Raw genomic sequence first — 24011 nt, forward strand, 5'->3', positions numbered from 1 at the left:
TTGACTTGCCAGCAGTAACAAAGCTTGTCAGTGAAGGAGCTAATATTTGAACCTAGACTGTCTGAGTCCAAAGTCCGGGCTCCAATGTTAGCTATAGAAGTCTGGAACATAATGTATACCCTTCTGGTATAAAACAAGCCTCAAACAGTGAATAGTCCTTTACCCAACACCAGTTCCTCTGCAGCCTAAGAGTTGAGACAAATGGGCTCCTATGTTAGCAGTGAAGCAATAGTTAACAGATATCGTATATTAACTGTCTTATCTCCCAAGATGGCAGCATTAGAAACTTCACTACTCCCTTCGAAAACATGTTTGCAGCCAGTTACCACTTCTCAGACAGTTTACAGTGCTGAGCTACTAGAGAAATACTTTCACTTGTGCAGGAGAAGGTAAGAGTTTTTAAGAGTGTGAGCTTTTCTTTATAGGGTCAGGAAAACTATTTGATTTGTTTCTGCAGAAAGTAGAACTAAAACTATTTTTAGAATTTGAGATTAGTTGGAACTGTTAACATTTAAATTCATTGATTATACTGATTCAAATGTAAGCAATCCACTGATGACCATTGTTCAGTATAATTTCAGCCACTAATTATGATGATATCACGTAGACACGTTTCAAGTGCTACACTGTACAATAGTTCCCTGTGCCCTATAGACCATTCTTACATGAAGTCAATGCATCTAGTTAATAAAAACATCCCATTGGTATGGTTTCATATCTATGGATAATGTCATAAAAGCATTGAATGCATTCCACTGATTTAATTTTTATTTTTTTTCATGTAAGAAAGGATAAGCATAGGAAAATTCTGAAGAAGTCTTCCGGGTACATAATGGGATCATGCTATCACCACAAACAATACAGCAAAACTCTACTTTACCTGAGTTACTAGCACCATTTGACAGAGTTGCTCATTTTTTCACCTGGCTTCCAGGATACCACATTCTTCTGGTTTTCCTCCTACTTCACTCTCTGCTCCTCCTCTGCATTCTCTGCTGGACTCCCTCACTTTCTTCACCTCTTCATATTCAAGTAACCCAGTGATTGGTCTTTGAAATATGCTCTTTGGGTACCATTTACATGATGACTTTCAAAATTCTATCTCCAGCCTGGACTACTTTCTTGAACTTCCCACTCATATCCAACTGCCTATTTCACATCTCTACTCTGATATCTAGTAGGAATTTCGAACATAACATGTTCAAATGAAGCTCTTAATCTTTCTCTCCTCAAACCTGACTTTTGCAGCATTTCTTATCTTTTTAAATGCCAATTCCAAACTTACAGTTGCTCAGATAAAAAAAACTTTGTATTTATCCACTAGGCATTTTATTAGTTATAAATGTAGCTGAAATTCTCAACCTCTAAATCCTCAATTAGCCTTTTACTCTGATGATTTAGCATGTGGTCATTAGTACCCTTTTGAACCTCTGGCCTAAGGTTTGATAAGACTAAAATCCTTTGTACCTTTATCCTAATCTAGGCCCACATACTTATCTTGACCCTCAAATTGATCAACACTCTACTAGTGTTGCTGCTTTCAAAGGCCAGAATGACAAGACACATGGCCCTCAAGGACATGCATCTTGGGAATGACACCGCTCATTGTTTAGAGATCTTGATATCATCACAATCAAAGTTATGTATGTTGCTCCCAAATGTATTTACTGGCCAGTCTACTAGAAAAGTAGTAATCTTGACCCACATGTTGTCATTCTCCCAACTATTCAGGCAACTCTTTTGATTATACCATATAATTGTCCTGTCTCTGATGGTAAAAGCCAAAGATGATAAGGATCTGGAAGCCCCCAAGGCCTTTAGGAACTAACAAACACTGCTGATGCAGGTTACTAAGGAAAGAAAACAGAGACAGTCACTTGGGCAAACACCCTAGGTTTATTAATATAGGGTTTTAACCTCAAGTCACCTGTATGTTTTCCTACTGTGACAAGATGAGGTGAACTATACAAGCATTCTGAAGGTTTATTTTGAACATATGTTCTAATGCTTAAACTAAAGGGACACTGAATGACTCAATTGGCCATCTTATCTTAGGTCCACACTTTAGTCTTACCTTCAAATTCTTACCACTCTGATGACAAAAACAAAACTAAATAAGCAAACAAAAAATTAAAAAGGAAATACAAGGAAAAGAATACTAATTTTTATAATAATATCAGAGATTAGTTGGTAACAATTTTACTCTAAGAAAGAGACATTTCCCAATGGGAGTGAAGGCCTTCCAAGTAGAAGTCTCCAGCTATATTAATACATGAGCTATATTAAAGTAAAGAAAGAAACTGTAGTGAGGAGTAATACTAAACATGGGTTGAGAAAATTTTTTTAAAGATTAAGAAAACGAGCCATATGAAAGAAAAAAAGCTCTAAAATCAGTTTGTTTCTCTCACCTAAAACTCCATTTCACCAGTCTCTTGAACTCCTTTTGGTCCTTGACTTTTATTTATCATTACTCTTTTTTCTTTTTCAAGCTCCCATAGCACATCTGCTGGAATGATTCTCTGTGTCTGTGCATGTGTGCATGTGTGTGTGTGTGTGAGAGAGAGAGAGACAGAGAGACAGAGAGAGAGAGAGAGAGTGAGAGAGAGAGATGTGGATGGAGCTTGAGCTCTCCCCTATAGGTTCTAAGTTAAGAGTATGCCCATTAACACTCTCAGCCTTTCAAACTCCCTTCTAGGACTTGTACCAGAGTACCTGGATCTTACACTAAATGAGGAGATTTCTTTCCTTCAGAAATACTAGACTGGATTTGTGGGTTTCCCTGGACTGGCTTCTTCTAAGTCAATATGGTATTGTGGAAATCATAGTACCCTGAGACCAATTAAATAAAAATCTGTGGAGGTAGGGCTGAAGAAAGGATTTTTTTAAAGCTCCTGGGTGATTATAATATGCAAATAGTGTTGAGAAATCCTAATCACTTCATTCTACAAAGGCAGATACTGAAACTCAGAGAGGGGAAGTGACTTAATTATGACCACACAGTGAGTTAGAAAGAAAGTTAAGAGTTATGAAAACCCAAGTCTGCTGACTCTTAGGCCAGAGGCCTTATCTTCATACTACACTACTTCTTTTTCTGTCTTGTGCTTTCTGGACCTTTGCTTTCCTCATTTGGAAAATGAAGATAATAAATCTTAGAGATTTTGTGAGAGTCATTAAACAGACAAATTTCTAATATACAAGGTTCTGTGTAAGTATGGAAGAATGTTGTACTTGAGGGAATTAATATACAACACATATGTGAAGCTGAATCTATAAAACAAGTTGTTTCCTATTTTAATCAGTCAATTGTTTGGGTATTGGGTATTGTAACCCTAACCCTAATACCATTTATCAAGAAGGACCTCTTGTGTGGGTTGTGTGTACCTTTAAACTTAACCTGGTGTCAGTGACAAGAAACTCAGAGTCGATGAGAGTTCATTCTTTTCTTTCTCTTTCCCTTACTGCAATTGGAATTTTAAAAAAATATAAAAGTAGTGAGATATCTGGACTTCTTAGAGTCAGTCAACTACAACATGGCTTTAGGACTGAACTAGTCCAGGGTTTCTAGTCCTGAGGACAGTGAGGCGTTGGAGGGAAGGGATTAAAAAAAAAAAAAAAAACCTGTCTCTTCTGAAAGGCAGACAGATGCATGGAAAGACAAGGGGAGGGCTTCCAGTTAGGAGGAGCTACTGCTAAAGAAGCAAGACAGGAGAAGCAAGACGTTTCCTGATTTGGCTGATCTGAGGAAGTAGATTATTTGGAGTTCTAGTATCTGCAGATTGACAGAGAATTAACCACAAGGAACACATTTTCTGAATTCCAGGGCCCCAGCACAGAGTTCTAGACCCATTCCTGTCTTATCCACCCCAGGTATTAGGAATTTCCAGAAGAGGCCCCTTCTATTCCCTTAGGAGTCATACATCTGGCTACTTGTTTATTTGGTAAAAATGGAATTCTGTACCATTTATAAAATGGACCTCTTGTGTCTTCCTTATTTTGAAAGTATAATGCACATTCCTAATGCATCATTCATTTTTGCCAATGATTTTTAAGTATTTATTTGAAAATTATTTTTAATACAAAAATATATTTATTTAACAAAGCACTCCTTTATCCTTGTATTTCAGCCATACTAATAAATTAAAAAGAAGCCATGATTAAAGTAGTTATTTCTATATGTCACATTACAAACTAGCTTTAAAAATCTACTTAGTAGGGACGTCTCGGTGTCTCAGTTGGTTAAACGTCTGTCTTTTGCTCTGGTCATGAATTCAGGGTGCTGGGATCAAGTCCCACATCAGGATTCCTGCTAGGCAGGGAGCCTACTTCTCTATCTTCCTCTGTTCTCTCTTTCAAATACAATTTAAAAATCTTTTTAAAAGTCTACTTAGTATATATATATATCATCATTTCATCTTGAAATACCTCCTTTTTAGGGGGAAGGCAGAGACACAAGGAATTTGAAGGAATCAAGATGCCTAACAGTATAGTGATGGGAGCTTATAATAAGACCTGCCTCAGGCAGGGGTTACCTTTCAGGTAATTAAGACATGGTGACTTATGCTTAGGAAAATGTGGGTTGTTAGAAGCCATGTTTCAGGGGTCTGTGATATCCTAGCAAATATAATGCAAAAAGCTCCTTGCTATTCTACACTGCCGATGAAGTGCTTGTACTTTGCCTAACAACAATTAACACTAAAACCTAGAATGAGCTGCATAAAATAACATGTAGACAGAATGAGAAATCAGACTATCTCTAGTTCTAAAGTATTGGTCAAATTTGGTTGTGCATTAATAGTAGGAGCATTGAAATCTCTTTCAAGAGAACTTGAAATAAACAGAATGGAGATTGGACCTGAGGAGAATGAATAAAGGGTAATTACTCCATATAGGACTAGAGCATAAGCTAAAGTACAGAAGCAACACTGAATTTAGAATCAGAAGAGAAATATAATATACAAAACAGTATGAGATGAAAGAAGCCAACTTTGATGAATTTCATCCAAAGAATTATAGGTCATTCCACTATGTGTTAGCCACCTTTGGTAGGTTACTTAGGCTTTCTGTGCCTTGTTTTGAACCTAGAAACCATGATTCTAAATATTTTGTGCTCTTAACTACTATAATCTACTTCTTTTCTGTATAAATAAAAATGGCTATATGAGTAAAGTCATAGGATGTTCCAATTTGCCTGGGACAGTCTCAGTTTATACCTGTTTCCCAGAATATTTAATGGTGTCCTCTTATATTCTGAGAATTTATCCAGACATAACTTGGATGTAATATGTAATAGTATGCTTAATTAGCTAACTCTGATAAAATCATTGTATGAAAAGAGTTCTCGGTAATTTCAGTGTTGGCCCATTGCTCCTATTATCCTTAAACACCATCCAAAATTGACCTCCCCTGCCCCCATTTTTAAAGCCTTTCTTACCCAGCTTGCATGCCTTGGTCCATCATGACACCTTTGACCTTTTTTCTCCCTAGCACACTTGCTTTAAAAAAATCTAAACCTAAGTTCAATAAAACCACTTGTCCCACATTTTCATCTAAACAGAGGAATGTGTTTGGAGAAAAATACACAATCATAAACTTGAAGTGAGCCCTCAGTACCACCAGACATTTCTACCTTATTTCTCTCTTCAGTTTCTTCTCCAAATTTCAAAAAGTCTATCTCATACTTCTCTCATCACACATCCAATACCACTATCTCCTTCATACCTTCACTCTGTCTAAGACCTAGGCACATATCATTGAGAAAATAGAGACACTCTCTCCTGAAACTTCTCCAGCCAGCCTTTTTCAACCAGCCTTCCACTGAAATGGCTTTTATTGATGTCACGAATGATTCTACCTTCCTAAATCTAATTCTCAGTCTTCATCTTACTTAACTTGTCAGTAGCTTTTGTCCCAGCTGATCATGCCCTCTAGCCTAACTTACATTCCCCCAAAATCCTAGCGGAATCTGAGATAAAGACTTGCATGCAGTTAGTTTATTTGAGGAGCTGACTCAGGAAACAGGAAAGGCGACTGAGAAGAATGAATCAGGAAAGGAGGTAACATCAATTCAAAGATATGTTATTAATTTGTTTACTAATGTAGGCAACTGTGGATTATTCCCAATAAGGACTACCTTTGAAACTGTACAGATATGCTTTAGAATTTTCCATCAGACATAAAAGAGATGGGTGTTTATCCATCATATTTTATCTTCCATTGACCAAGGGTAATCTGAGAGTATTAACTCACCGGCACTTGCAGGTTTGTTCATGAACTAGAATCACTGAGCAGGCTCCTGCAGGTGTTCTACCTGGTGATAGCACAGAAGCCCCAAGGCAAGAAGAAATAGTTTAAGAAATAGCTGAATGAGGTAGCATCAAATTGCCCCTGCATACAGCTGCTACAGCAGTGTCCTGAAAAAGATGTGGTCCAGGAGCATGTGACGTGGGGCATTAAAGATTTTCAACACACCCTCCTTTCTGAAATATATTCTTTACTTGCCATCCTGCACATGGTACTCTTCTAGTACTCTTCCTGCCTCAGTGATCTCTCCTTTTCCAAAACCTTTTATGGTTCTTCTTCATCTCTCTAAACTATAAATATTAGAGTGCCCAAAATTTCAGTTCTTAATCTTCCTCTTTTCTCTATCTATACTCACCTTCTTGATGATCTCATCAAGTATCCTGCATTTAAGCACCATTTTTATATACTCACAACTCCCAAATGTATATCTCTAGCCTTAACCTCTCCTCTGAATTCCAGACTACTTTCTTAAAATGTCCACTTAAAAGTTTAATAGTAATATAAAACAACATATTTCAGTGATAAATGATTTCTATACCCTTGAAAATTGCTCCTCTCTGTTTTCCCCATCTCAGGGAATTATGACGCCATTCTTCGAATGACTCAAGCCAACCATTTTTAGGTATCTTTGACTCCTACCTTTTTCTCTTATCAGTTGGCCAACAAATTCTGTTAGCTCTACACTCAAAATAAAATACTTCTCTCCATTATCACTGTGACTACCTGGTTTCATCCAACCTTATCTCCTTCATTGATAACTGCAGGAGCTCCTTGATTCTACTCTTGACCCCTCCCCTAGAGTCTAATCTCTACAGAGAAACCAGAGTGATTGTTCTAAAACTGAAGCCTGGATCTTGTCTTTCTCCTGCATAAAATCCTTCAATGATCTTGAATAGAATATCCAAATAAAGAGTATTTATAGGGTCATATTTGCTCTTTACTTCAGCCAGACTGTAGTTACTGTGATTATGCTCAAGCCAACAGAGTCTGAGGTTTATTCTCTGGAGATGTTTCTGAATTGCAGTATATAAGGCACATACCCAATGATCTTCCCATTTTCTTACAATTAGATTCATAATTTCCATCATGGTTATAAAGCCCTTCATACATGCTACATGGTCCATCCCTCACTTAAATCAGGGGTCCACTCAAATCTCAATTCCTCAAGGCCTTCCCTGACCATCCTAAATCAGCATTACTCACCATTCTATCCTCATTTTGCTTCATTTTCCCCGCATAGGATATCTTTCTATCTACCTCATTATTATATTTTATTGTTGAATGAATATATAAACAGACATCATGGGAGTTAAGCTGGAGCAGCCTTTCTTTTTTTTTAAATTTTGTATGGCTATTTTTTATTTCTTAAAGTTTTTATTTGAATTCCAGTTAGTTAACATACAGTGTAATATTAGTTTCTGGCAGACAACTTAGCGATTGAACACTTCCATACGACACCCGGTACTCACCACAACAAGTGCCCTCCTTAGTCCCCATCACCTGTGTAACTAATCACCTGCCACCTCCCTTTGGTAACCATCAATGTGTTCTCTAAGGTTAAGAGTCTGTTTCTTGGTTGGCCTCTTTGTTCCTTTTATTTTCTTCCATTTGTTCATGGGCTTCATTTTTTAAATTCCACATGTGAGTGAAATCATATGGTATTTATCTTTCTCTGACTGACTTATTTCACTTAGAATAATACTCTCTAGCTCCATCCATGTCATTGCAAATGGCAAGATTTCATTCGTTTTTTGTGGCTGAGTAATATTCCATTGTACATACATACCAAATTTTTTTTCCCTCAAATTTAGGATTTGGGTTCATTTTAGGGCCAGAATAATGGTTTGGGTTATGGTTTTGGCCACTGTGAGGCTATATGCCTATTATACGGCAGTTCAGATACCACTCTACAGAGATAAATTTAGGATTAGTTAGGGTTAGGATTAGGTTTTCATTTAGAATTATGTTTTCTAGCACCATCCATGCCATTGCACATGGCAAGATTTCATTCTTTTTTATGGCTGAGTAGTATTCCTTTGCATATGTGCCAAATCTTTTTTTTTTTCCCCTCTCAGATTTAAGATTAGAGTTTGGTTTGGGGCTAAAATACAGATTAGGATTAGGTTTGGGGCCAGGGTGATGATATGTGCTTATTATCCTATAGTTGAGAGACTCTGCAGAGAGATAAGTTTAGGGTTAGAGTTATAGTATGGCTAGGTTTAGGGGTTAGGGGTTAGTGGTTATGGCTATGGTTTGGGTTTGGGTTAGGATTAGGTTTAGAGCTAGGTTTGGTGAGGATGAGGGTAGGTGCCTTGTATGCTGCAATTCAGAAACATCTCCAGAGAATAAAACCTCAGACTCTGTTGGCTTGAGCATAATCACAGTAACCATAGTCTGGCTGAAGTAAAGAGCAAATATGACCCTATAAATACTCTTTATTTGGATATTCTATTGGTTCTTCTTTTTCATTCTCTATCTTTGCATACTTTTTCAGAAATACTGCACATTCTTATTTTATTTTAAGTTTTTATTTTCATTTCAGTTGGTTAACATATAGTGAATATTAAATTCTGGTGTACAATGTAGTGATTCAACAATTCCATAAAACACTCACTGCTCATCACAGGTGCCCTCCTTAATATCCATCACCTATTTCACCCATCTCCCTACCCATCTCCCTTCTGTAAACCAACAGTGTGTTCTCTGTATAAGTCTGTTTCTTGGTTGGCGTCTCTCTTTTTTTCCCCATGATCATTTATTTTGTTTCTTAAACTTCACATATGAGTGAAATCATAGAGGCAATCTTTATCGATATCAAGAAATATTGACAAATGTGCCCGTGTGCTACACATTGCTTTGTGTATTATTCTACTGTGTTCTCTCCCAAAACTCTTCCCTTGCCCCTTGGAACCTCTATTTTATTTATCCACTTCTGGAACTAACACTCTGAAATTACACTGCTTCCCCTTCAACACTTTCTAGTGGTTGCTGTTTATTCTTCTCTATATGACTTCACTTCATTCACAATGCAGCCTATATTCCAGAGAGATGACAATTTGAGTTCTCCTCATAAAAAGTTGGTTGAAATTGTATGGATGTATGATCTTTCTCTGGCAGAAAGTATACACCAGAGGAATGCAGAACTCTAATAGCATTTTTCCTTTAAAATGATGGCTTTCATAATTAGAGAAAAGAAAGAGATTTCTACCGGTAGGAGTTCCAATGATTAACAAAGGCAGGTTTACCAGGCCTCTTTAAGGTATTTCTATAAATGTATGTTTGGAAACAACTACAATATAAAAATAATAAATACCATTTGTTGAGAATCCTTTATGTTTCAAGTGTAAAATTTAATCTTCATAGCAACTTTATGATATAGATTTTTTTTAATCAATATTGACAACAGATATGGAAACTGAAACTTTGAGAGATTAGTACCACAGTCAAGCTAATTAACCTATCGATCACTTCACCTAGGTTTTATTTTTTATTTAAATTCAATTTAAATAACATGTAATCAGAGGTGATTTAGTGATTCATCAGTTGCATATAACATCTAGTGCTCGTTACATCAAGTGCCCTCCTCAATGTCCATTACTGAGTTTCCCCCTCCTCCAACCCATCTCTCCTCCAGTAACCCTTTGTTTGTTTCCTGGAGTTAAGAGTCTCTCCTGGTGTGTCTCCTTCTCTGTTTTCATCTTATTTTCCTCCCCTTCCCCCATGTTCATCTCTTTTGTTTCTTAAATTCCACATCTGAGTGAAACTATATATTTGTCTTTCTCTGACTTATTTTGCTTAGCATAATATCCTCTGGTTCTATCTACATCATTGCAAATGGCAAGATTTCATTCTTTTTCATGGCCAAGTAATACTACATTCTATAAATATACCACATATTCCTTTTTTTAAATTTATTTTTAAAATTTTTTTTATAAACATATAATATGATTTTATCCCCAGGGGTACAAGTCTGTGAATCGCCAGGTTTACACACTTCACAGCACTCACCCCAGCTCATACCCTCCCCAATGTCCATAACCCCACCCCCATCTCTGAACCCCCCTCCCCCCAGCAACCCTCTGTTTCGTGAGATTACGAGTCACTTATGGTTTGTCTCCCTCCCAATCCCATCTTGTTTCATTTATTCTTCTCCTACCCCCTTAACCCCCCATGTTGCATCTCCACTTCCTCATATTAGGGAGATCACATGATGTTTGTCTTTCTCTGATTGACTTATTTCACTAAGCATGATACGCTCTAGTTCCATCCATGTTGTCGCAAATGGCAAGATTTCATTTCTTTTGATGGCTGCATAGTATTCCATTGTGTATATATACCACATCTTCTTTATCCATTCATCTGTTGATGGAAATCTAGGTTCTTTCCATAGTTTGGCTATTATAGACATTGCTGCTATAAATATTTGGGTGCACATGGGTTCTTTTCAAATATCCTTTTGTGGTTGAGTTCTAGCTTTAGAGCATTGTGGTCTGAAAATATGCAGGGAGTGATCCCAATCTTTTGATACTGGTTGAGACCTGATTTAGGACCAAGGATGTGATCTATTCTGGAGAATGTTCCATGTGCACTAGAGAAGAATGTGTATTCTGTTGCTTTGGGATGAAATGTTCTGAATATATCTGTAATGTTCATCTGGTCCAGTGTGTCATTTAAAGCCTTTATTTCCTTGTTGATCTTTTGCTTGGATGATCTGTCCATTTCAGTGAGGGGAGTGTTAAAGTCCCCTATTCTTATTGTATTATTGTTGATGTGTTTCTTTGATTTTGTTATTAATTGGTTTATATAGTTGGCTGCTCCCACATTAGGGGCATAGATTTTTTAAATTGCTAGATCTTCTTGTTGGACACATCCTTTGAGTATGATATATGTCCTTCCTCATCTCTTATTATAGTCTTTGGCTTAAAATCTAATTGACCTGATATAAGGATTGCCACCCCTGCTTTCTTCTGATGTCCATTAGCATGGTAAATTGTTTTCCATCCCCTCACTTTATTTTTTTTAATGTTTTTTAAATTTTTTATTTTTTATAAACATATATTTTTATCTCCAGGGGTACAGGTCTGTGAATCACCAGGTTTACACACTTCACAGCACTCACCAAAGCACAAACCCTCCCCAATGTCCATACTCCCAACCCCCCTCCCCCCAGCAACCCTCAGTTTGTTTTGTGAGATTAAGAGTCACTTATGGTTTGTCTCCCTCCCATTTCCATCTTGTTTCATTGATTCTTCTTCTACCCACTTAAGCCCCCATGTTGCATCACCACTTCCTCATATCAGGGAGATCATATGATAGTTATCTTTCTCTGCTTGACTTATTTCACTAAGCATGATACGCTCTAGTTCCATCCATGTTGTCGCAAATGGCAAGATTTCATTTCTTTTGATGGCTGCATAGTATTCCATTGTGTATATATACCACATCTTCTTGATCCATTCATCTGTTGATGGACATCTAGGTTCTTTCCATAGTTTGGCTATTGTGGACATTGCTGCTATAAACATTCGGGTGCACGTGCCCCTTTGGATCCTTACGTTTGTATCTTTAGGGTAATACCCAGTAGTGCAATTGCTGGGTCATAGGGCAGTTCAATTTTCAACATTTTGAGGAACCTCCATTCTGTTTTCCAGAGTGGTTGCACCAGCTTGCATTCCCACCAACAGTGTAGGAGGGTTCCCCTTTCTCCGCATCCTTGCCAGCATCTGACATTTCCTGACTTGTTAATTTTATCCATTCTGACTGGTGTGAGGTGATATCTCATTGTGGTTTTGATTTATATTTCCCTGATGCCAAGTGATATGGAGCACTTTTTCATGTGTCTGTTGGCCATCTGGATGTCTTCTTTGCAGAAATGTCTGTTCATGTCCTCTGCCCATTTCTTGATTGGATTATTTGTTCTTTGGGTGTTGAGTTTGCTAAGTTCTTTATGGATTTTGGACACTAGTCCTTTATCTGATATGTCGTTTGCAAATATCTTCTCCCATTCTGTCAGTTGTCTTTTGATTTTGTTAACTGTTTCCTTTGCTGTGCAAAAGCTTTTGATCTTGATGAAATCCCAATAGTTCATTTTTGCCCTTGCTTCCCTTGCCTTTGGCAATGTTCCCAGGAAGATATTGCTGCGGCTGAGGTTGAAGAGGTTGCTTCCCGTGTTCTCCTCAAGCATTTTGATGGATTCCTTTCGCACATTGAGGTCCTTCATCCATTTTGAGTCTATTTTCGTGTGTGGTGTGAGGAAATGGTCTAGTTTCATTTTTCTGCATGTGGCTGTCCAATTTTCCCAACACCCTTTGTTGAAGAGATTGTCTTTTTTCCATTGGATATTCTTTCCTGCTTTGTCGAAGATTAGTTGACCATAGAGTTGAGGGTGTATTTCTGGGCTCTCTATTCTGTTCCATTGATCTATGGGTCTGTTTTTGTGCCTGTACCATGCTGTCTTGATGAAGACAGCTTTGTAATAGAGCTTGAAGTCCGGAATTGTGATGCCACCAGCTTTGGCTTTCTTTTTCAATATTCCTTTGCCTATTCGAGGTCTTTTCTGGTTCCATATAAATTTTAGAATTATTTGTTCCATTTCTTTGAAAAAGATGGATGGTACTTTGATAGGAATTGCATTAAATGTATAGATTGCTTTAGGTAGCATAGACATTTTCACAATATTTATTCTTCCAATCCAGGAGCATGGAACATTTTTCCATTTCTTTGTGTCTTCCTCAATTTCTTTCATGAGTACTTTATAGTTTTCTGAGTATAGATTCTGTGCCTCTTTGGTTAGGTTTATTCCTAGGTATCTTATGGTTTTGGGTGCAATTGTAAATGGGATTGACTCCTTAATTTCTCTTTTTTCTGTCTTGTTGTTGGTCTGAGAAATGCAACTGATTTCTGTGCATTAATTTTATATCCTGACACTTTACTGAATTCCTGTACAAGTTCTAGCAGTTTTGGAGTAGAGTCTTTTGGGTTTTCCACATATAGTATCATATCATCTGCGAAGAGTGATAATTTGACTTGTTCTTTGCCGATTTGGATGCCTTTAATTTCCTTTTGTTGTCTGATTGCTGAGGCTAGGACCTCTAGTACTATGTTGAATAGCAGTGGTGATAATGGACATCCCTGTCATGTTCCTGACCTTAGCGGAAAAGCTTTCAGTTTTTCTCCATTGAGAATGTTATTGCGGTGGGTTTTTCATAGATGGCTTTGATGATATTGAAGTATGTGCCCTCTATCCCTACACTTTGAAGAGTTTTGATCAGGAAGGGATGTTGTACTTTGTCAAATGCTTTTTCAGCATCTATTGAGAGTATCATATGGTTCTTGTTCTTTCTTTTATTGATGTGTTGTATCACATTGACTGATTTGTGGATGTTGAACCAACCTTGCAGCCCTGGAATAAATCCCACTTGTTCGTGGTGAATAATCCTTTTAATGTACTGTTTGATCCTGTTGGCTAGTATTTTGGTGAGAATTTTCGCATCTGTGTTCATCAAGGATTTTGGTCTGTAGCTCTCTTTTTTGATGGGATCCTTGTCTGGTTTGGGGATCAAGGTGATGCTGACCTCATAAAATGAGTTTGGAAGTTTTCCTTCCATTTCTATTTTTTGGAACAGTTTCAGGAGAATAGGAATTAGTTTTTCTTTAAATGTTTGCTAGAATTCCCCCGGGAAGCCGTCTTGCCCTGGGCTTTTGTTTGTTTGGAAATTTTTAATGACTGTTTCAACCTCCTTAATGGTTATGGGTCTTTTATGGCTTTCTATTTCTTCCTGGTTCAGTTGTGGTAGTTTATATGTTTCTAGGAATGCATCCATTTCTTCCAGATTGTCAAATTTGTTGGCGTAGAGTTGCTCATAGTATGTTCTTATAATAGTTTGTATTTCTTTGGTGTTAGTTGTGATCTCTCCTCTTTCATTCATGATTTTATTTATTTGGGTCCTTTCTCTTTTCTTTTTGATAAGTTGGGCCAGGGGTTTATCAATTTTATTAATTCTTTCAAAGAACCAGCTCCTAGTTTCGTTGATTTGTTCTATTGTTTTTTTGGTTTCTATTTCATTGATTTCTGCTCTGATCTTTATGATTTCTCTTCTCCTGCTGGACTTAGGGTTTCTTTCTTGTTCTTTCTCTGGCTCCTTTAGGTGTAGGGTTAGGTTGTGTACCTGAGACCTTTCTTGTTTCTTGAGAAAGGCTTGTACCGCTATATATTTTCCTCTCAGGACTGCCTTTGTTGTGTCCCACAGATTTTGAACTGTTGTATTTTTATTATCATTTGTTTCCATGATTTTTTTCAATTCTTCTTTAATTTCCTGATTGACCCATTCATTCTTTAGAAGGATGCTGTTTAGTCTCCATGTATTTGGGTTCTTTCCAAACTTCCTCTTGTGTTTGAGTTCTAGCTTTAGAGCATTGTGGTCTGAAGATATGCAGGGAATGATCCCAATCTTTTGATACTGGTTGAATCCTGATTTAGGACCGAGGATGTGATCTATTCTGGAGAATGTTCCATGTGCACTACAGAAGAATGTGTATTCTGTTGCTTTGGGATTAAATGTTCTGAATATATCTTTGATGTCCATCTGGTCCAGCGTGTCGTTTAAGGCCTTTATTTCCTTGTTGATCTTTTGCTTGGATGATCTGTCCATTTCAGTGAGGGGAGTGTTAAAGTCCCCTATTCTTATTGTATTATTGTTGATGTGTTTCTTTGATGTTGTTATTAATTGGTTTATATAGTTGGCTGCTCCCACGTTGGGGGCATAGATATTTAAAATTGTTAGATCTTCTTGTTGGACAGACCCTTTGAGTATGATATAGTGTCCTTCCTCATCTTTTATTATAGTCTTTGGCTTAAAATCTAATTGATCTGTTATAAGGATTGCCACTCCTGCTTTCTTCTGATGTTGATTAGCATGGTAAATTCTTTTCCACCCCCTCACTTTAAATCTGGAGGTGTTTTCGGGCTTAAAATGAGTTTCTTGGAGGCAACATATTGATGGGGTTTTTTAAATATTTTATTTATTTATTTGACAGAGAGAGAGATCACAAGTAGGCAGAGAGGCAGGCAGAGAGAGAGAGAAGCAGGGTCCCTGCTGAGCAGAGAGCCCCATGTGGGGCTTGATCCCAGGACCCTGGGATCATGACCTGAGCTGAAGGCAGAAGCTTTAACCCACTGAGCCACCCAGGTGCCCCTTGGTTTTGTTTTTTTATCCATTCTGATACTCTTTGTCTTTTGACAGGTGCATTTCGCCCATTAACATTCAGGGTAACTATTGAGAGATATGAATTTAGTGCCATTGTATTGCCTGTAAGGTGACTGTTACTGTCTATGGTCTCTGTTCCTTTCTGATCTACCACTTGTAAGCTCTCTCTTTGCTTAGAGGACCCCTTTTTGTATTTCCTGTAGAGCTGGTTTGGTGTTTGCAAATTCTTTCAGTTTTTGTTTGTCCTGGAAGCTTTTAATCTCTCCTTCTATTTTCAATGATAGCCTAGCTGGATATAGTATTCTTGGCTGCATGTTTTTCTCGTTTAATTCTCTGAAAATATCATGCCAGCTCTTTCTGGCCTGCCAGGTCTCTGTGAATAAGTCAGCTGCCAATCTAATATTTTTACCATTGTATGTTACAGACTTCTTTTCCCGGGCTGCTTTCAGGATTTTCTCTTTGTCACTGAGACTTGTAAATTTTACTATTAGGTGACAGGGTGTGGGCCTATTATTGATTTTGAGGGGCGTTCTATGAACCTCCTGAATTTTGATGCTCGTTGCCTTTGCCATATTGGGTAAATTCTCCCCAATAATTCTTTCCAGTATACCTTCTGCTCCCCTCTCTCTTTCTTCTTCTTCTGGAATCCCAATTATTCTAATGTTGTTTCGTCTTATGGTGTCACTTATCTCTCGAATTCTCCCCTCGTGGTCCAGTAGCTGTTTGTCCCTCTTTTGATCAGCTTCTTTATTCTCTGTCATTTGGTCTTCTATATCACTAATTCTTTCTTCTGCCTCATTTATCCTAGCAGTGAGAGCCTCCATATTTGATTGCACCTCATTAATAGCTTTTTTTATTTCAACTTGTTAGATTTTAGTTCTTTTATTTCTCCAGAAAGGGCTTTTATATCTCCCAAGAGGGTTTCTCTAATATCTTCCATGCCTTTTTCGAGCCCGGCTAGAACCTTGAGAATTGTCATTCTGAACTCTAGATCTGACATATTACCAATGTCTGTATTGATTAGGTCCCTAGCCTTCGGTACTGCCTCTTGTTCTTTTTTTTTGTGGTGAATTTTTCTGTCTTGTCATTTTGTCCAGATAAGAGTATATGAAGGAGAAAGTAAAATACTAAAAGGGTGGCAACACCCCAGGAAAATATGCTTTAACCAAATCAGAAGAGATCCCAAATCGTGAGGTGGGGAGAAAGGGGATAAAAAGAAGTTCAAAAAGGAATAAAGAAAAAAAAAAGAAAAAAAAAGAAAAGAATTTAAAAAAAGAAAATGAATAAAGAAAAATATAAAAAAGTAAAAATATAAATATTAGATAAACTAGTTAAAAAAACGTTAAAAAAGAAAAGGGTAAAAGTTACAAAAAAATTTACCAGAAGGCGAGAAATAAAAAATGAAAAAGAAAAAAATTAAATTAACTGCAAGACTAAAAAAAATCACAGGGAGAAAGCCATGAGTTCTGTGCTTAGCTTTCTCCTCCTCTGGACTTCTGCTGCTCTCCTTGGTATTGAAACTGCACTCCTTGGTAGGTGAACTTGGTCTTGGCTGGATTTCTTGTTGATCTTCTGGGGGAGGGGCCTGGTGTAGTGATTCTCAAGTGTCTTCACCCCAGGCGGGATTGCACCGCCCTTACCAGGGGCCAGGCTGAATAATCAGCTCGGGTTTGCTTTCAGGAGCTTTTGTTCCCTGAATGCTTTCCGTAGAGTTCTGGAGGACGGGAATGAAAATGGCGGCCTCCCAGTCTCCAGCCTGGAGGAGCTGAGAGCTCCGGGCCTTACTCTTCAGTGTGCCCTCAGAGAACAGCGCCCAATTACTCCTGTCTTCGTGGCCTCTGGCCGTGCTCCAAGCTCACCAAGCATGTGACCGGTTCAAGATAACCCCGAGCTGAGAGTTCACTCTGTCTCTGTAGCCAGCTTCCCCAATATAATACCTGCAAGCTCTGCGACACTCAGACACACCCGATCCTTATGTGACCCTACGGGACCTGAGCCCACGCTGACCCCATGTGGGCTTCACCCCGGTTTAGCCTCTGGAGCGATGTTCCTCAGCGGAACAGACTTTTAAAAGTCCTCATTTTGTGCTCCAGTGCTCCGCCGCTTGCCGGGAGCTGGCCCCTCCCCCTGCACTCTATCTTCACGTCGTTTTGGATTCACTTCTCTGCCAGTCCTACCTTTCAGAAAGTGGTTGATTTTCTGTTTCTAGAATTGCTGTTCTTCTTCTCTTCGATCTCCCGTTGGATTTGTGGGTGTTTGCAATGTTTAGATAAGCTATCTAGCTGATCTCCTGCTAGCTGAAGTAGTCTCAGCCTGCTACTTCTCTGCCATCTTGACTCCCCTCTCTATACCACATATTCTTTATCCATTCATCTGCTGATGGGTATCTGGGCTCTTTCCATAGTTTGGCTATTGTGGATATTGCTGCTATACCCTGGGGAGCATGTGCCTCTTCAAATCACTATGTTTATATCCTTTGGGTAAATACCTAGTAGTGTGGTCACTGGGTCATAAGGTAGTTCTATTTTTAACTTTTTGCAGAACCTCCATACTGTTTTCCAGAGTAACTGCACCAGTTTGCATTCCCACCAACAGTGCAGGAGGGTTCCAATTTTTCCACATCCTCACCAACATCTGTCACTTCCTGACTTGTTAATTTTAGCCATTCTGACTGGTGATCTCACATTGTGTGTGTGTGTGTGTGTGTGTGTGTGTGTGTGTGTTGTGGGAGCCCTTGAGATCTAGTCTCAGCAATTTCAAGTATACAATATAGTATTAACTTACTCATAGTGTTATACATTAGATCCCTAGAACTTATTCATACCACATAACTGAAATTTTGTACCCATCAAACTCCCCATTTCCCCCCACCTACTAACACCTGGTAATTACCATTCTACTACCCATTCATATGAGTATGACTTTTATAGTCTACCTATGAGATCAGGCAATGTCTTTCTGTGTCTGGCCTATTTTACTTAGCATAAAGACCTTCAGATTCATCAATGTTGTGAGAGATGGCAAAATTTCTTTTTTAAGGATGACTAAGGGTGACTAATATTCATATATAGATGGATAGATATAGATATAGATATAAATTTTCATTATCTATTGGTCCACCAATGAACACTTAAGTTGTTTCCATGTCTTGGCTACTATATGAATAATACTGCAATAAACATGGGGGTGCAAATATCTCTTTGAGATATTGATTTCATTTCCTTCAGATATGGACCCAGAAATGAGATTCCTGGACCATATGGTAGCTCCATTTTTAATTTTTTTGAGGATTCTCCATACTGTTTCCATAATGGCTCTACCAATTTACATTTCCACCAACATACAAAGGTTCCCAATTCTGCATAGCTGATCAACATTTATTATCTTTCTTGCTTTTGAGAATAGACATCCTAGCAGGTGTGAGGTTATAATTTATTATAGTTTTGATTTGCATTTTCCTGATGATTAGTGATGTTAACTACTTTTTCACCTTTTGGACCTTTTTATATGTTTTCTTTGGAGAAATGTCTATTTAGGTCTTCTGCCCATTTCTCAATTGGGTTATTTGAGGTTTGTTTTTGTTTTTGTTTTTGTTTTTTTGCTATTGAGTAGTGAGCTTCTTATGTATTTTGGATTTTAACTGCTTAACAAATGAATAGTTTGCAAATACTTTCTACCTTCCATTGGCTGTTTTTCACTCTGTTGATGGTTTCCTTTTCTGTGCAGATTTTTGGTTTGATGCAATCCCAGTTGTCTCTTTTTGCTTATGTTGCCTGTGCTTTTGATGTTATATCCAAAAAAATCACATTAATTTTCTGGCTGATTTGCTTGTCTGTTGCTTGCCACAACCAGTATCAAGACCTCAAGTTAGTGGTTATGCTGGCCTTTCCTGTTAGTTTGTCATTGAGGTTGTTCTTGTTTTCAGCATTACAGCATTGGCTTTTTCCACGCCCATCTCCAATTTAGGACCATTTCTTCCAGCAGCAAAGTTGCTGTTCCTTATGATTTACCTCATCTCTGGAGAATTACCATGGCCTGGAGCTGGAGGTGGGTAAAGGAGCCATTCCAGACTAAAGTGCCGCAAATTTTCATCATTCTTTTTTTTTTTTTTTAATTTCTTTTCAGCGTAACAGTATTCATTGTTTTTGCACCACAGCCAGTGCTCCATGCAATCCGTGCCCTCTCTAATACCCACCACCTGGTTCCCCCAACCTCCTAACCCCCACCCCTTCAAAACCCTCAGATTGTTTTTCAGAGGAGTTGAGGGAAATTGGAAGGGGAGGTGAACCATGAGAGACTATGGACTCTGAAAAACTTTTATCATTCTTATTGAGGTTTAGTGATTCTTCTTGAATAGACTCTTCTCAATTTGTTTTATGCATTTGACTAGTTTACAGATTTCTGTAATCGTAGTTTTTGAAAGTTTTGTCTAGTTTTATTGTTTGTTTGTTTGTGAAGAGGACTTGTCAAGGTCCTCACCCAGAATTTCTGGAAGTCCTGCCATAGATCACTGATTTTTTTTTTATCTTTATTCTTTTTTAATATAATCATTGGAAGCTATAAATTTCCATATAGATGTTGCTGTATCTGTAGACCCACACATTTTGATGTGTTACGTTTTGGTTATCACTAAGTTGTAAATATTTCCAATTTCTTCTTTGACTCATGGGTTATTTAGAAGGATGTTTCTTCATATCCAAGTAGTTAAGGATTTTCTAGGTATCTTTTTTTTTCTTCAAATTTTTATTTAAATTCTAGTTAGTCAACGCATAGGATAATATTGGATTCAGTAGAATTCAGTGATTCATCACTTGTATACAACACACAGTGGTATCGTATAACTATTTTTTTTTTGTAATTTAATGTTTTGGTCTGTGAACAATCTCTGTTTTCAATTTCTTTTAATTTATTGAGACTTATATTGTGGCACATCATATGGTCCTTTGTGGTGAATGCTTCATGTGTAGTTGAACATAATGTGTATTTTCCTCTTTGGGGATGAAGTGTTTTATAAATATTAATTGAACCATTATTAGTATTTAGTGGTATTCAGGTCTTCTTTATCCTTACTGATTTTCTGTCAGCTTGTTTTATCAATTACTGAAAGAAGTATGTTGACATTTCCGATTCTAATTGTACTTTATCTATTTCTCCTCTCATTTATGTCAGAGTTTGCTTTATGTATATTCAATGTCTGTTTTTAGGTGTATACACAGTTAAGATTGTTATGTCTTTTTGCAGAATTTACTCCTTTATCATTATGTGGTATCCTACTCATCCCAGATATTTTATCTCATTTTGAAGTCTACTTCATCTGATATTAATATAGCTACTCAATCTTTCTTTTGTGTAATGTTTGCATGGCATATTTTTCTCCATTATTTTAACCTATGGCTTTATATTTAAGGTTGTTTTCTTGTAGGGTCATATAGTTTCTCATATAGACATATATAATGGCATTTTATTGTAACAATTTTTAAATTACAATTTTCAGGACATTCGCATGTAATGTAATAACGTGGTTGATGTACTTCTACTTTTTGGCTCTTTGTTTTCAATTTGTTCTATCAATTATTTATCCCTTTTCTTCTTTTTTCCCCTTCTTTTGTGTTGAGAGGGTTTTTTTTAATTGTTTTGCAGTTTATTTCCTTCATTGGTTTATTAGCTTAATTTTTTTTTGACCATTTACCCTAAGGTTGACAGTATACATCTTTGACTTATCAGTCTGCCTTCAAATATATTATGCTTTCAGGTTCAGGGTAGGAACTTTACAGCAACAAACTTCCATTATCCTCCTCTCAACATTAACATTATTGTTTTCATAGACTATAATTCCAAAATACATTATTATTATTTCTAAACAGTTACAATTTATTTTTAATCTATAAAGCTATAATTTATACTTTTTGATGTACAATTCTTTGAGTTTTGACAAATGCATCAAACTGTACAACCACCACATAATCAGGATACCCCTAAAATTCCTTCATGCAAATCCTTTGTAGATAACTCTGGTCTGCAACCCCAGACCCTGGCAACCACTGGTTTGATTTCTATCTCTGTAGTTAAAAGTTTCAGTAATGTCTTATAAACAGAATCATACAGCATGTAGACTTTTAAGTCTAGCTTCTTTAACTTGACATAATATATTTGAGATTCATCTATGTTTTTCTTTTTTTTAGATTTTTATTTATTTGAGAGAGAGAGAGAAAGAGAGAAACATTTAGAGAATGAAAGGAAGGAGGGGCAGAAGGATCATGACAGGAGCGGAAGGCAGACACTTAACCAACTGAGCCACTCAGGCTCCATGTATGCATGTTTTTCTTTAAATCAGTGAGCATATTATAATATTTATCATACCTATTTAAGGCATTTGGCTACTTATTACATTATCTCTAACATCTCTGTGATTATTTCTATTCTACAATTTTCCTCCTGGTAGGAGTAACATTTGCATGGCTGATAATTTTTCATTGGTTATTAGACTATGAGAATTAACATTTTTGAACAATGGACTTTGTTTTTTTTTAAAGAGTTAAAATTTGATAAACTTTTGTATCAGGGTGATTTCTTGAGTTTTTGGTTTTTTTTTTTACATTCTGCTAGAGAAAGTCTATATAGCCTTTTCTTTATGGCTAATTTAGTAAAGTATGACTCTTTTTAGGGGCTTCTACTGAATGTACAACATTCATCAGAAGTATTTTTTTACTCTGGTTGGTTAGAATTCACATAGCTCTCAGTTCTGTGTGAGCGCTGGGTAGTTGTTATTTGAGATTTGTGTTGGGGTTTCATCATATACATGTGTGGATTGATGTTTAACCAAAGATTTATGAAGGTCCCTATGTACATTTCTGGAGGGATTTTCCTAATTCTCCCCTGCTCAGTTTTCAATCCCCAAAGGTCTAGCACCTCCCAAGCATCCTCAAATTCAATTCTCTGTCCTGTCAACTCAGAGTGATGTGTTCTATTTGGTATTCTCCCAGCACCAATGTCCAGAAGGTGTCTCCAAGCACAAAATAATTAATAATAATAATAATAATAATAATAATGCCCACTTTATTTGTTTTCCTTGTTTTAGAGATCACAATCCTTTTCTTTTGTTTTCCAAAGTCTGAAAACTGTCATTGCATATATATTTGCCCAGCTTTTTCATTGTTAATGGTAGGAAGATAATTTCCAATATTAAGGTTTGAGTTTGGATCTCAGATATTTTCTTTTTTCTATACTCATATCTTAGGTAATGTTATCCAGTCTTATTATTTTATACAATATTTCTATCTTGACATATCTCCAAAATTTATTTCTCCAGCCTGGACTTCTCTCAAATCCAGATGTATATAGTCAACTTGAATATTCACTTGAATGTTTAACAGACATCTGAAGTTTCACATATTTAAAACTAAAGTCTTGAGGAGAGGAAGGAAAGTGTGTGAGGAGCTTCCACCAGTCCTGCTGGCTGCCTGTCCTTGGACTCCCTCCAACAGATAAAAACCCTGAGAATAAAGAAGCAGCATAGGGAAAATTCAAACAAGTGGCTGAGGCATATGAAGTGTTATGAGATGCTAAAAAATGGGACATCTAACACAAATACAGCAAAGAAGGATTAAATGAGGGGCATCTGGGTGGCTCAATGGGTTAAGCTTCTGCCTTTGGCTCAGGTCATGACCCCAGGGTCCTGGGGTTGAGCCCTACATCAGGCTCTCTGCTTAGGAGGGCGCCTGCTTTCTCCTCTCTCTGCCTACTTGTGATCTCTGTCTGTCAAATAAATAAATAAAATCTTTAGAAAAAAGAAGGATTAAATGATAAAAGTGAAAGTGGGGCTCATTTTGACAATCTGAGTTTGGCTTCACATTCTGTAACTTAGATGACATCTTCAGGGAATTTTTTGGTGGAAGGGGTCTCTTTTCATTAGACTTCTTCAAAGACCCATTTGAGGACTTTTTTGGGAGTCGAAGAGTTTCTGGTGGAAGCAAGAGCCAGGGACTAGGGTTAGTTATTTTTCTCTGCCTTCAGTGGATTTCTGTCTTCTGAAGAGGGTTTTCTTCTTCTGACACTGAATTTACTTCCTTCTGGTCACCAGGTCATGACCTCACTTCATTCTTTTCCATGGCATTTGGTGGTGGTGGGATGGGCAACTTCAAATGAATATCACTAAATGGTTAATGACAGAAAAATCACTACAAAGAGAATTATTGAAGGTGAAGAAAACAGCTAAGTCCTTAATGGTAAATGGTAAGGAGCAGCTGCTACACTTGGATAACAAGAAACTCAATGCACACATGTCTAAGGGTTACAGAGGGGAGGGGGTGGGAGGATGGGTGTTGGGTATTATGGAGGGCACCTGCGGTGAAGAGCACTGACTGTTATATGTAACTAATGAATCATTGAACAATGCATCAAAAACTAAAGAGGTACTATATGTTTGCTAATTGAACTTAATTTAAAAAGTCAATGCATAAATAAAATCTTAAAAAAAAAAAAAGGCAGGGGAGGGGGCGCCTGGGT

At 37.3% G+C, this 24011-nt stretch overlaps 1 pseudogene; it reads left to right on the forward strand.

Annotated features, from left to right (window-relative positions):
- Positions 1–270: 270 nt before the first annotated feature.
- Positions 271–23721, forward strand: LOC123394072 (annotated as a pseudogene).
- The last annotated feature ends 290 nt before the right edge of the window (positions 23722–24011 follow it).

The sequence above is a fragment of the Mustela putorius genome, unplaced genomic scaffold (genome assembly GCF_011764305.1).
Source record: "Mustela putorius furo isolate JIRA1106 unplaced genomic scaffold, ASM1176430v1.1 tig00001332_pilon_pilon_pilon, whole genome shotgun sequence".
NCBI lineage: Eukaryota > Metazoa > Chordata > Mammalia > Carnivora > Mustelidae > Mustela > Mustela putorius.